This window comes from Arachis stenosperma, chromosome 2 (assembly GCF_014773155.1).
Source record: "Arachis stenosperma cultivar V10309 chromosome 2, arast.V10309.gnm1.PFL2, whole genome shotgun sequence".
In the NCBI taxonomy this organism is placed as follows: domain Eukaryota; kingdom Viridiplantae; phylum Streptophyta; class Magnoliopsida; order Fabales; family Fabaceae; genus Arachis; species Arachis stenosperma.
In genome coordinates this window covers 58248239-58262088 of record NC_080378.1, presented here as the reverse complement: position 1 = coordinate 58262088, position 13850 = coordinate 58248239, and the positions used below count along the sequence as shown (strand labels likewise).

At 36.8% G+C, this 13850-nt stretch overlaps 1 non-coding gene across 1 annotated transcript; it reads right to left on the bottom strand.

The window, feature by feature from the left end:
* Positions 1-1461: 1461 nt before the first annotated feature.
* LOC130965007 (small nucleolar RNA R71) lies at positions 1462-1569 on the bottom strand. Its single transcript, XR_009081067.1, has one exon. It is a non-coding gene; the product is annotated as a small nucleolar RNA R71 (small nucleolar RNA).
* Between the last annotated feature and the right edge of the window lie 12281 nt (positions 1570-13850).

Sequence of the window (13850 nt, the reverse complement as noted above, 5' to 3'; positions counted from 1 at the left end):
CAAAAAAAAAATTTTATTTGTGTCTTTTCAAGTCAATAATACAGAGAATTGAAGATTCAGAACATGCAGCAGAGGAATTACACAGAAAAAGCTGGGCATTCAAAACGCCCGATGAAAAAGGAAAACTGGCGTTTAAACGCTAGCCAGGGTACCTGGCTGGGCGTTTAACGCCCAAAAAGGTAGTGATTTGGGCGTTAAATGCCAGAATGGATACCATTCTACGCGTTTAACGCCAGGATGGCACAAGAGGGAAGATTTTGTTTTTAATTCAAATTTTTTTTCAAGTTTTCATAATTTTTCAAAATCAAATCATTTTCAAATCATACCTTTTCAATCATATATTTTCAAAATCAATTTCTTTCCATTTTTGAAAAATACTTGCTAACAATTAATGATTTGATTCAAACATTTCAAGTATGTTGCCTTTTCTGTTGAGAAAGGTTTAATGTCTGAATCATATCTTTTAAAATTTCTTGTTAGCTAAGTCATTAATTTTAAAAATCAAATCTTTTTAAACTGTTTTTCAATCATATCTTTTCAATCATATCTTTTTAATCACATCTTTTTCAAAATAGTCTTCACTCATATCTTTTTGATTTCTAATTTCAAAATCTTTTTCAAAAATCACTTTATTTCTTTTCCAACTTTAGTTTTCGAAAATCATCAATCAAATTTTCAAAATTTCTTTTAATTATTTTAAAATTTTTTACTTTCATTTCAAAAATTCTTCCCCTCTTCTCACATCCTTCTATTTATGAACTAACACTCCTCTTCAATACACAATTCGAACTTTATCCCTCTTGATAAGTTCGAATTCTTCTACCTCCTCCTTCTATTCTTCTTTTCCTCTGACATCTCAAGGAATCTCTATACTGTGACATAGAGGATTCCATATTTTCTTGTTCTCTTCTCTTTCATATGAGCAGGAGCAAAGACAAAAGCATTCTTGTTGAGGCTGACCCTGAACCTGAAAGGACCTTGAAGCAAAATCTAAGAGAAGCTAAAGCACTACTCTCTGTAGAGGAGCTAACAGAAACCTTCAAACAAGAAGAAGACATGGCAGCCAAAAACAACAACAATGCCAATAATGCAAGGAAGGTGCTGGGTGACTTTACTGCACCCACTCCCGACTTCTATGGGAGAAGCATCTCTATCCCTACCATTGGAGCAAACAACTTTGAGCTTAAGCCTCAATTAGTTTCTCTAATGCAACAAAATTACAAGTTCCATGGACTCCCATTGGAAGATCCTCATTAGTTTTTAGCTGAATTCTTGCAAATCTGTGACACTGTCAAGACCAATGGAGTTGACCCTGAGGTCTACAGACTTATGCTATTCCCTTTTGCTGTAAGAGACAGAGCTAGGATATGGTTGGACTCACAACCTAAAGAAAGCCTGAGCTCTTGGGAAAAGTTAGTCAATGCCTTCTTGGCAAAGTTCTTTCCTCCTCAAAAATTGAGTAAGCTTAGAGTGGAAGTCCAAACCTTCAGACAGAAGGAAGGTGAATGCCTCTATGAAGCTTGGGAAAGATACAAACAATTGATCAGAAAGTGTCCTTCTGACATGCTTTCTGAATGGAGCATCATAGGTATCTTCTATGATGGTCTGTCTGAACTGTCCAAGACATCATTGGACAGCTCTGCTGGAAGATCTTTTCATCTAAAGAAGACGCCTGCAGAAGCTCAAGAACTCATTGAAATGGTTACAAATAACCAATTCATGTACACTTCTGAAAGGAATCTTGAGAACAATGGGACGAATTAGAAGAAAGGAGTTCTTGAGATTGATACTTTAAATGCCATATTGGCTCAGAACAAAATATTGACTCAGCAAGTCAATATGATTTCTCAAAGTCTGTCTGGAATGCAAGCTGCACCAGGCAGTACTAAGGACGCTTCATCTGAAGAAGAAGCTTGTGATCCTGAGAACCCTTCAATGGAAGAGGTGAATTACATGGGAGAACTCTATGAAAACACCTATAATCCTTCATGGAGAAATCATCCAAATCTCTCATGGAAGGATCAATAGAGACCTCAACAAGGTTTCAAAAATAATAATGGTGGAAGAAATAGGTTTGGCAAATGCAAGCCTTTTCCATCATCTTCTCAACAACAGACAGAGAATTCTAAGCAGAGCCACTCTGACTTAGCAACCATGGTCTCTGATCTAATCAAAACCACTCAAAGTTTCATGACTGAAACAAGGTCCTCCATTAGAAACTTGGAGGCACAAGTGGGTCAGCTGAGTAAGAAAGTTACTGAACTCCCTCCTAGTACTCTTACAAGCAATACAGAAGAGAATCCAAAAGGAGAGTGCAAGGCCATCAACATGGCCAAATTTTGAGAGGAGGAAGAGGTAGTGAGCGCCACTGAGGAAGACCTCAATGGACGTCCACTGGCCTCCAATGAGTTCCCTAATGAGGAACCATGGGAATCTGAAGCTCACACTGAGACCATAGAGATTCCATTGGATTTACTTCTGCCATTCATGAGCTCTGATGAGTATTCTTCCTCTGAAGAGGATAAGATGTCACTGAAAAGCAAGTTGCTAAACACCTTGGAGCAATCATGAAGCTAAATGGCAAGTTATTTGGTAATGAGACCTGGGAGGATGAACCCCCTTTGCTCACCAAAGAATTGGATGACTTGACTAGGTAGAGATTACCTCAAAAGAGACAGGACCCTGGGAAGTTCTCAATACCTTGTACCATAGGCACCATGACCTTTGAGAAAGCTCTGTGTGACCTAGAGTCAAGCATAAACCTCATGCCTCTCTCTGTAATGGAGAAGCTATGGATCTTTGAGGTACAAGCTGCAAGAATCTCACTAAAGATGGCAGACAATTCAAGAAAACAAGCTTATGGATTTGTAGAGGATGTTCTGGTAAAGGTTGAAGACCATTACATCCCTGCTGATTTCATAGTCCTAGAGACTGAGAAGTGCATGGATGAATCCATCATCCTTGGCAGACCCTTCCTAGCCACAACAAAGGCTGTGATTGATGTTGACAAAGGAGAATTGATCATTCAAGTGAATGAAGAATCCCTTGTGTTTAAGGCTCAAGGATACCCCTCTGTAACCATGGAGAGGAAGCATGAAGAGCTTCCCTCAAAACAGAGTCAAACAGAGCCCCCACAGTCAAACTCTAAGTTTGGTGTTAGGAGGCCACAACCAAATTCTAAGTTTGGTGTTGAACCCCCACATTTAAACTCTAAGTTTGGTATTGGGAGGTTCCAACATTGCTCTGAGTATCTGTGAGGCTCCATGAGAGCCCACTGTCAAGCTACTGACATTAAAGAAGCGCTTGTTGGGAGGCAACCCAATGTTATATTTATCTATTTTCCTTTGTTATTTTATATTTTCTATAGGTTGATGATCATGGGAAGTCACAAAATCAATTGAAAAAGCAAAAACAGCATGAAAAACAGAAAGAAAAATAGCACACCCTGGAGGAAAATCTGCTGGCATTTAAACACCAGTGAAGATAGCAAAATGGGCGTTTAACGCCCAGTCTGGCACCATTCTGGGCGTTTAACGCCAGAAAGGGGCACCAGACTGGAGTTTAACGCCAGGAATGGGCAAGAAGCTGGCGTTAAACGCCAGAAATGGGCACCATCCCAGCGTTTAACGCCAGGATTGGCAGAAGGAGCATTTTTGCTCGCCACGTGGTGCAGGGATGAATTATCCTTGACACCTCAGGATCTGTGGACCCCACAGGATCCCCAGCTACCCCACCACTCTCTCTCTTCTTCACCCATTCACCAATCACCTCAACACCTCTTCCCCAAAAATCCCTCACCTATCAAATCCTACCATTCTCTTCACCACTCACATCCATCCTTCATAAAACCCCACCTACCTCACCATTCAAATTCAAACCACTTTCCCTCCCAAACCCACCCATAATGGACGAACCTTACCCCTTTCTCCACCCCTATATAAACCCATCTTCACTTCTTCATTTTCCCACAACCTACACACTACTTCTCCCCCTTGGCCGAAAAACAAAGCCACCTCCATCTCCTCTATTTCTTCTTCTTCTACTCTCTTCTTTCTTCTTTTGCTCGAGGACGAGCAAACCTTCTAAGTTTGGTGTGGTAAAAGCATTGCTTTCTGTTTTTCCATAACCATTTATGGCATCTAAGGCCGGAGAAACCTCTAGAAAGAGGAAAGGGAAGGCAAAAGCTTCCACCTCCGAGTCATGGGAGATGGAGAGATTCATGTCAAGGGTGCATAAAGACCACTTCTATGAAGTTGTGGCCAAGAAGAAGGTGATCTCCGAAGTCCCTTTTCAAACTCAAAAAGGTCAACTTTAATCAAAGGTTGGACCAAGTCCTCATGGATATCTGTGTGGAAGGAGCTCAATGCAAACAGGAGATCCCACTCACAGACATGAGCATGAGGAAATTCCTCATCGTGAAATCCCTAAGATGCCTCAAGGGATGCACTGTCCTCCATAAAACTATTGGGAGCAAATCAACACCTCCTTAGGAGAATTGAGTTCCAACATGGGACAACTAAGGGTGGAGCACCAAGAACATTCCATCCTCCTCCATGAAATTAGAGAAGATCAAAGAATCATAAGAGAGGAGCAACAAAGGCTAGGAAGAGACATTGAGGAGCTCAAGCACTCCATAAGATCTTCAAGAGGAAGAACAAGCCGCCATCACTAAGGTGGACCCGTTCTTTAATCTCCTTGTTCTTTATTTTTCTTTTTTTCGAAAATTATGCTTTATGTTTTATTTATGTTTGTGTCTTATGATCATTAGTATCTTAGTGTCTATGCCTTAAAGTTATGAATGTCCTATGAATCCATCACCTTTCTTAAATGAAAAATGTTCTTAATTAAAAAAAGAGAAAAATTGCATGAATTTTGAATTTTATAACAGATTAATTATTTTGGTGTGGTGGCAATACTTTGACTTCTGAATGTATGCTTGAACAGTGCATATGTCTTTTGAATTTATTGTTCACGAATGTTGGCTCTTGAAAGAATGATGAAAAAAGGAAACATGTTACTGAGGATCTGAAAAATCATAAAAATGATTCTTGAAGCAAGAAAAAGCAGTGAATACAAAAAAGAGAGAGAGAGATTATGTGCGAAAAAAAAAAGAGAGAAAGCAAGCAGAAAAAGCCAACAGCCCTTTAAACCAAAAGGCAAGGGTAAAAATAAAGTCGTGATCCAAGGAAAAAAAAAGAGAGTGTGCTTAAGAACCCTGGACACCTCTAATTGGGGACTCTAGCAAAGCTGAGTCACAATCTGAAAAGGTTCACCCAGTTATGTGTCTGTGGCATGTATGTATCCGGTGGTAATACTGGAAGACAGAGTGCTTTGGGCCACGGCCAAGATTCATAAAGCAGTTGTGTTCAAGAATCATCATAATTAACTAGGAGAATCAATAACACTATCTGGATTATGAGTTCCTATAGAAGCCAATCATTCTAAATTTCAAAGGATAGAGTGAGATGCCAAAACTGTTCAGAGGCAAAAAGCTAAAAGCCCCGCTCATCTAATTAATGCTGATCTTCATAGATGTTTTTGGAATTCATTGCATATTCTCTTCTTTTTATCTTATTTGATTTTCAGTTACTTGGGGACAAGCAACAATTTAAGTTTGGTGTTGTGATGAGCGGATAATTAATACGCTTTTTGGCATTGTTTTTAGTATGTTTTTAGTATGTTTTAGTTAGTTTTTATTATATTTTTATTAGTTTTTAGTTAAAATTCACTTTTCTGGACTTTACTATGAGTTTGTGTATTTTTCTATGATTTCAGGTATTTTCTGGCTGAAATTGAGGGACCTGAGCAAAAATCTGATTCAGAGGCTGAAAAGGACTGCAGATGTTGTTGGATTCTGACCTCCCTGCACTCGAAGTGGATTTTCTGGAGCTACAGAAACCGAACTAGCACGCTCTCAATTGTGTTGGAAAGTAGACATCCTGGGCTTTCCAGCAATGTATAATCGTCCATACTTTGCTCAAGATTTGATGGCCCAAACTGGCGTTTCAAGTCAGCTCAAGAATTTTGGTGTTTAACGCTGGAACTGGCACAAGAATGGGAGTTAAACGACCAAACTGGCACAAAAGCTGGCGTTTAACTCCAAGAAAAGTCTCTACACATGAAGGCTTCAATGCTCAGCCCAAGCACACACCAAGTGGTCCCGGAAGTGGATTTTTATGTCATTTACTCATCTTTGTAAAACCTAAGCTACTAGTTCTCTACAAATAGGACCTTTTGCTATTGTATTTAATCTTTGGACGTCTAGTTCTTAGATCATTGGGGGCTGGCCTCTCGGCCATGCCTAGACCTTGTTCTTATGTATTTTCAACAGTGGAGTTTCTACACACCATAGATTAAGGTGTGGAGCTCTGCTGTACCTCGAGTATCAATGCAATTACTATTGTTCTTCTATTCAATCCGGCTTATTCTTGTTCTAAGATATCACTTGTTCCTCAACTTGATGAATGTGATGATCCGTGACACTCATCATCATTCTCACCTATGAACATGTTCCTGACAACCACCTCCGTTCTACCTTAGATTGAGTGGATATCTCTTGGATCCCTTAATCGGAATCTTCGTGGTATAAGCTAGAATTGATGGCGGTATTCAAGAGAATCCGGAAGGTCTAAACCTTGTCTGTGGTATTCTGAGTAGGATTCAAGGATTGAATGACTGTGACGAGCTTCAAACTCGCGATTGTGGGGCATTAGTGACAGACGCAAAAGAATCACTGTATTCTATTCCGATATGATCGAGAACCGACAGCTGAATAGCCGTGCTATGACAGAGTGCGTTGAACATTTTCACTGAGAGGACGGGACTGTAGCCATTGACAACGGTGATGCCCAACATACAGCTTGACATGGAAAGGAATAAGAAGGATTGGATGAAGACAGTAGGAAAGGAGAGAGGCAGAAGGGACAAAACATCTCTATACGCTTATCTGAAATTCTCACCAATGAACTACATAAGTATCTCTATCTTTATTTTATGTTTTATTTATCTTTTAATCATTAATCCTCCATGACCATTTGAATCCGCCTGACTGAGATTTACAAGATGACCATAGCTTGCTTCATACCAACAATCTCCGTGGGATCGACCTTTACTCGCGTAAGGTTTATTACTTGGACGACCCAGTGCACTTGCTGGTTAGTTGTGCGATATTGTGATAAAGAGTTGAGATTGCAATTGAGCGTACCATGTTGATGGTGCCATTGATGATCACAATTTCGTGCACCAGAGCTCAATGGAGGAAGGATGCTCAAGGTTGGCCTTACCAACTGGGTAGGCTTGACCTTAGGCCGGTGTCTAGAGGATGGTTTGAGTTTATCCAATGTTCTATCGTCCCTTTGAGTAACCGCTCTGTGGTTACTGTCGAGTGTTCAGGGATGATTCATTGCATTATGCTCGGCAATAAGGTGGAGGTGCATGAGGTGATCCCTCAAAAGTTGTACAGAATAGCGGACAAGCCCTCTACCTCTGTGAGACTGGTATTCCGTCATCTCATTCACCGCCTATGTGCAGCAGTTGGAGCTTACATAGAGGGAGATACACTGATCAAAAAGTAGAGACCAATCATAAAGAAGGGTATGGAGCATGCTAGAGAGCCTGTGCAAGAACTGAAGCAAGAGCCAGCTCCACCACATCCACAGGATATGTCAGAGATACCTCAGGGGATGTACTTCCCTCCCCGTGACTACCGGGATCAGTTGACCACATCTTTAAGGAAGTTGACATCATCAGTTGATCATTTGAGGCTAAACATCAGAACCAGTCTGCTCTCTTCCATTAGATGATGGAAGATCAAAGAAGGATGTTGGAGGAGTAGAGGAGGCAGAGGCGTGACTTTGAGGAGCTTAAACGCTCTAGAGGATTCCCCGGAGGGAGCAGCAACCTCCATCACTGTGGTGGTCTAGTTTTATTCTCCCTATCTCTTTTTTATCTCGGTTTTTCTAGTACTTCAGTATGTTATCTGTTTTCTATTCTAGTTGCATGATCACTCTTAGGATATCTTTGCTTTCTAGTTTAGTAGTTTATTTCTGAAAAATTTTCAAAGATGTCTTATGTATTCACGCATTAAGCTTAAAAAGAAAAATCTATTGAAAAAGAAGTAAAATGCATAAGATCTTGAGTTATATTATGAGTTATTCTAATTACTTTGATGTTTTAGCCTTATCCCTCTTTTCTGAATGTATGAATCAACTATGCATATTTGATTTTGAAGTTGAGTATATTGGTTCTTGAAGAACAAGAACTTAGAGAAGTATTATTAATTCTCTGAAATAAGAAAAGGATTGATTCTTGAAACAAAAGAAACAACAAAAAGAATTGAAAATAAAAAGAGAAATGAAAAAAGGGTCCAAGATTTTGAGCATCAATGGTTAGAAGGGTCAAAAATGATCTAAAGCTCAAAAGAGTGGTTTTCCCTAACTATATGCTGGTGGTGTGAAAGTGTCAAGTAATCCTTGAGACTGAACACTTAAAGTCGTGACCCAATGCTGTTATAGAGTATGCCTAAGGCTCTGAGCACCACTGTTTGGGGATAAAAGCAAAGGAAAAGTCGAAGCTAAAAGGTTCCCCCAGTTAAGTGCTTATGGTGTTTATGTTTCAAGCTAAGCTTGAAGACAAAACACTTAGAGTCACAGCTAGGCTCAATGGTGCAAATCACCAAGAAAAGAAAAGCTACATTCAAGAATCAACAAGAGCCTAAAGAAGAGAATTAATAATATCATCCAAATTCTAGTTCTTAAAGACACCAATATTTCTGAGCTTCAAGGGATAGTGAGATGCTAAAGCTATTCAGAAATAGAGTGTTATTAGCCCCATTCAGTAAGTAGACTTGAGCTTGAGAGCAACCCTAATCTTGTGTGTTTGCTCTTCCTTGGTCCTATATTGTTTTGGTTGCTTAAGTACAAGCAACAGTTTAAGTTTGGTGTTGTGATGCGTGAGCATCTTATACCCTTTTTCTAGTTAATTTTATATTATTTTTAATTGGATTTTAGTTACTTTTACTTGATTTTAGTGCAAGAAACACCTTTGGATGCTACTTTGAGTTTTTCTTGGGTTTTTATGATTTTAAGTGAAATTTGGAGCAGTTTGGAGAAGTCTGGAGCAGGGAAGGAAAATGCTGATAGCTCACCCTTGGGCGTTGAACACCCACCTGGCGTTTGACGCCATCAAGGGGGCAAGAGATTAGAACACGCTCTCCCTCTCTGGCGTTCAATGCCTAATCCTTGCGCTGAACGCCAGCCTGCAATCCGAGTTGCACACTAGTGGGCTTCCAAGTGAATTTTACACTTATTAGTTTTATCTTAATTTATCTTTGTAATCTTTATTCTAAAAGAATATCTTTTAGGTTAGAATTTATTATTAGGTTATTATTTAAAGGAGGAGATCAATTAGGTTTGAGAAACTTTTTTGGAACCCTATTTTCTCTGTAAGTCATGAGCAACTAAACCTCCTGGTTAAAGTTAGGAGCTCTATTTATTTCTATGGATTGATATTATTATTCATCTATTTTAATATACTTTTGATTCAATTCTAAGGTGTGTTTTCGTTCTTAATCTAATGAAACTGGGTGGAATGGGAGTATGACCATTTTTTCTACATGAGGTCCTGTGATACTCGGGAGAGTTTGCTTGAACTACAGCTTGAGAACACACCTCCTAGACAGCTAATCCTCAACCTGTTGGGGACAAGGAATATCTGTTCAGTCGGGATTTGGGGTGATTAGGGCCTTTGTGGTATAAACTAGCTTTTTGAACTTCACCCTCCAATTCAAATTGAATGATCACAGGAGCGGCGTTTGATGAGGATCAAAGGAGATTAAATCACTAAGAGATTATGGTTTAATCACTTACAATTCGCCATAGAATGAATGACTCATTGTTAAAATAGTTAAAAAGAAGTTTTAATCTAGACAGATAAGCATCTCCAAGACCTTAACTGTTTTCTCATTATTGTTTTACACCAAACCTTCTATTACTTTTTGTATTTATTTGTTTATGTGTTTTCAACAACAACTATCTTTTACTGTTTACCTGACTAAGTCCAACATAATAACTAGTACTTGCTCAGTCTAACAATCTTTGTGGGATTGACCCTCACTCACTGATGAGCAGATATTTTATACGCTTTTGGGGGTAATTTCATGTAGATTTAGTATGTTTTTGTTAGTTTTTAGTGTAATTTTATTATTTTTTAGGCAAAATTCATATTTCTGGACTTTACTATGAGTTTGTGTATTTTTCTGTAATTTCAAGTATTTTCTGGCTGAAATTGAGGGAGCTGAGCAAAAATCTGATTTAGGCTGAAAAAGGACTGCTGATGCTGTTGGATTATGACCTCCCTGCACTCGGGATGGATTTCTTGGGGCTACAAGAGTTCAATTGGTGCACTCTCAATTGGGTTGGAAAGTAGACATCCAGGGCTTTCCAGCAATATATAATAGTTCATACTTTGCACGAAGATAGACAACGTAAACTAGCGTTCAACGCCAATTCCATGTTGCAGTTTGGCATTCAGCGCCAGAAACAGGTTGCAAGTTGGAGTTCAACACCAGAAACAGGTTACAACCTGGCGTTCAACTCCAGAAACAGCTCAGGCACGTGATAAGCTTAAGTTTGAGCCCCAGCACAGACCAAGTGAGCCCCAGAAGTGGATTTCTGCACTATCTATCTTAGTTTACTCATTTTCTGTAAACCTAGGTTACTATTTTAGTATTTAAACAACTTTTAGAGACTTATTTTGTATCTCATGACATTTTTAGATCTGAATTTTATACTCTTTGATGGCATGAGTCTCTAAACTCCATTGTTGGGGGTGAGGAGCTCTGCAACGTCTCGATGAATTAATGCAATTATTTCTGCTTTCCATTCAAACATGCTTGTTCCTATCTAAGATGTTCATTCGCGCTTCACCATGAAGAAGGTGATGATCCGTGACACTTATCACCTTTCTCAATCCATGAATGTATACCTGACAACCACCTCCGTTCTACATTAGATTGAATGAGTATCTCTTAGATTCCTTAATCAGAATCTTCGTGGTATAAGCTAGAATTGTTGGCGGCATTCATGAGGATCCGGAAAGTCTAAACCTTGTCTGTGGTATTCCGAGTAGGATTCTGGGATTGGATGACTGTGACGAACTTCAAACTCGCGAGTGTTGGGCGTAGTGACAGACGCAAAAGGATCAATGGATCTTATTCCAACATGATCGAGAACCAACAGATGATTAGTCGTGCTGTGACAGAGCATTTGGACCATTTTCATTGAGAGGATGGGAAGTAGCGATTGACAACGGTGACACCCTACATACAGCTTGCCATGGAAGGAGCCTTGCATTTATAAAAGTGAGAAAGCATTATGTTGCAGGAATTCAGAGGACAAAGCATCTCCAAAACTCCAACATATTCTCCATTATTGCACAATAAGTATTTATTTTATGCCCTTTCACATTTTACAATTGAACTTGAAAAATACTGTTGTTGGTATCCTGACTAAGAATAATAAGATAACCATAGCTTGCTTCAAACCAACAATCTCCATGGGATTCGACCCTTACTCACGTAAGGTATTACTTCGACGATCCAGTGCACTTGCTGGTTAGTTGTGCAGATTGCAAAAGTGTGATTGCAATTTTCGTGCACCACTCACCTGAGATATTATTTAGATGACCTAGTGCACTTGCCAGTTAAGTTGTACGAGTTCTAATTTCGCGCACTAATGATGCTCTAATTGCTATGCAGAGAGATCAGTAACCTTTTATGCAAATGTGCAATAACTTATATAGAGAATACTATTTACTTATTTAGAGTGGCATAAAGTGAATGTTAAAAATAACATTAATTTTATCATATGTGAAAGTATATATAGACAAATGATATTGGTATAAATGTGATTTTATAAAATTAATTATGATTAAAAATTAGATTGATGTCATATAATTTATGTTGGGATATTTTTTATTAGACATTAAAAAATTACTTTTAACTAATGTTAGTTAAAATCATGTTAAAGTTTAACATATTAATAGGATATAATTTACATATTTTTTATATTACTTTTTTAATTTAGTTTTTACAATAATAGTGTCTAATTCATTTTATAAAAATTAATGAAATGAATTTTAGTAAGCACCTTTTTTTTAATGGATGTTAATATGAGTTATATAAATATAAAGATTATTTACCCTCTATATTATATAGGTTGAAATAATTTTATACATTGGATAATAGATTTTTATACACAAAAACTTTTTAATTTAAAAGTAATAACTATTTAATTTAAAAGTAATAACTATTAATATCAATAGATATATACAAATAAATTTTTATAATGGACCAATATTTAACATGTATGTAACATAGAATTTACACTAGTTTTATCAATAACTAACTTGGTGGCCTTTTCTCACTATTGAATCTTGTTATAGGAATATCACAGAAGTTACAAGTTATGTGCAAAAAGTGTTATAGGTTTCTTTTGAAAGTTACAAAATAGTTTACTCACTTGGCATTTTCATGCAAAACTATATTCCAACTTCCCTAACCACTAGAAATTGATATGGTAAGACACCTACCTAACACAACCATGGAATGAAGTCGCTAACCAAGTGTTTTTATCCAGAAAACCAACTTGGTGAACTTTTTTCTCTAGTGAACCATGATACAGGATTATCCCAAAATTAAAGTTACTTGCTTAGACTTTTGATTCAATATATTCTCAACCATCATGTGGATTGTATAATCCAAAATAGATCCAACTACATTGTGTATGTAAGGATAGTATAATTTATGTAATGCGTAACTTAAAAGTGAATACATTAAAAATAATAAAATAAAATATATTTTTTTAAGTTCTTAGTCAAAGAATTAAGTATTGTTACTAAAAAATTATTAAGTGATAATTTTATAAATTTATTTATTTTTAATATCGTTTTTTAATTAATGAAAATACTAGATCAAAATAGATCAAATTTAAGATTTTAAATATTATTTATTTTTAAAGAGAAGAGACTATATTCTTTTTTTTTTAGTTGAATTTTTGTCTTTGTTAGATTTTTCTTAACAAAATTTTAAATTAGACAATTTAAATTATAAATAATATGATTCTCTTTTTTTTTTTGTTAAAGGTTTTTTGCCTTTAAAATTTTATTTAGTATAATTTTATCGAGGCATAACTTTATCTAATACATATAAGGAGTGTTATGAAGCCAAGTAGATCTCTCTCAATTGACAGTTTCGTACACGTAGATTCATCACTAGGAACCAACCTTACACCAATATTTAAAAAGGCTCCGTGTTGATGAAAATTTTGCCTATACGAATATGGTATGAAATTATTCAAAAAGTGCATAATGTAGAACAAGCAAAATCAAGAGGCATTTAGTATATGTAGAGAGACATTACAAGTGCCATATAATTATCATGAGTATATTATTATAGACAATATATTATTATAAACAGTGTATTATAAATCTCAAGTATAATGAATATACATATTAAAGAAATATTAGTGATAAAATTCTTTAATCTTTCTTCTATTTTATTTCTACATTTATTTTTTTCTTTGTTTATTATTTTACAACAAAATACACATAAAGTATATGACTGAATGCTAGATAGTTGCGGAAACTTTATCATTAATTTAAGCACAAAAAAAAAAAAAAAACACAATCATTACAACAGGAACTAACTTTCCATAACTTAGTACCACATCAATATGAAATATTTATTTAGCCAACTAGAAAAACACAATATTTTGTTAAAAAAAGTTATGTATGATGCATAAAAGTATTTTCCATTTGAAAGAAATTATCTAAAACAATCAAATGGGATTCTT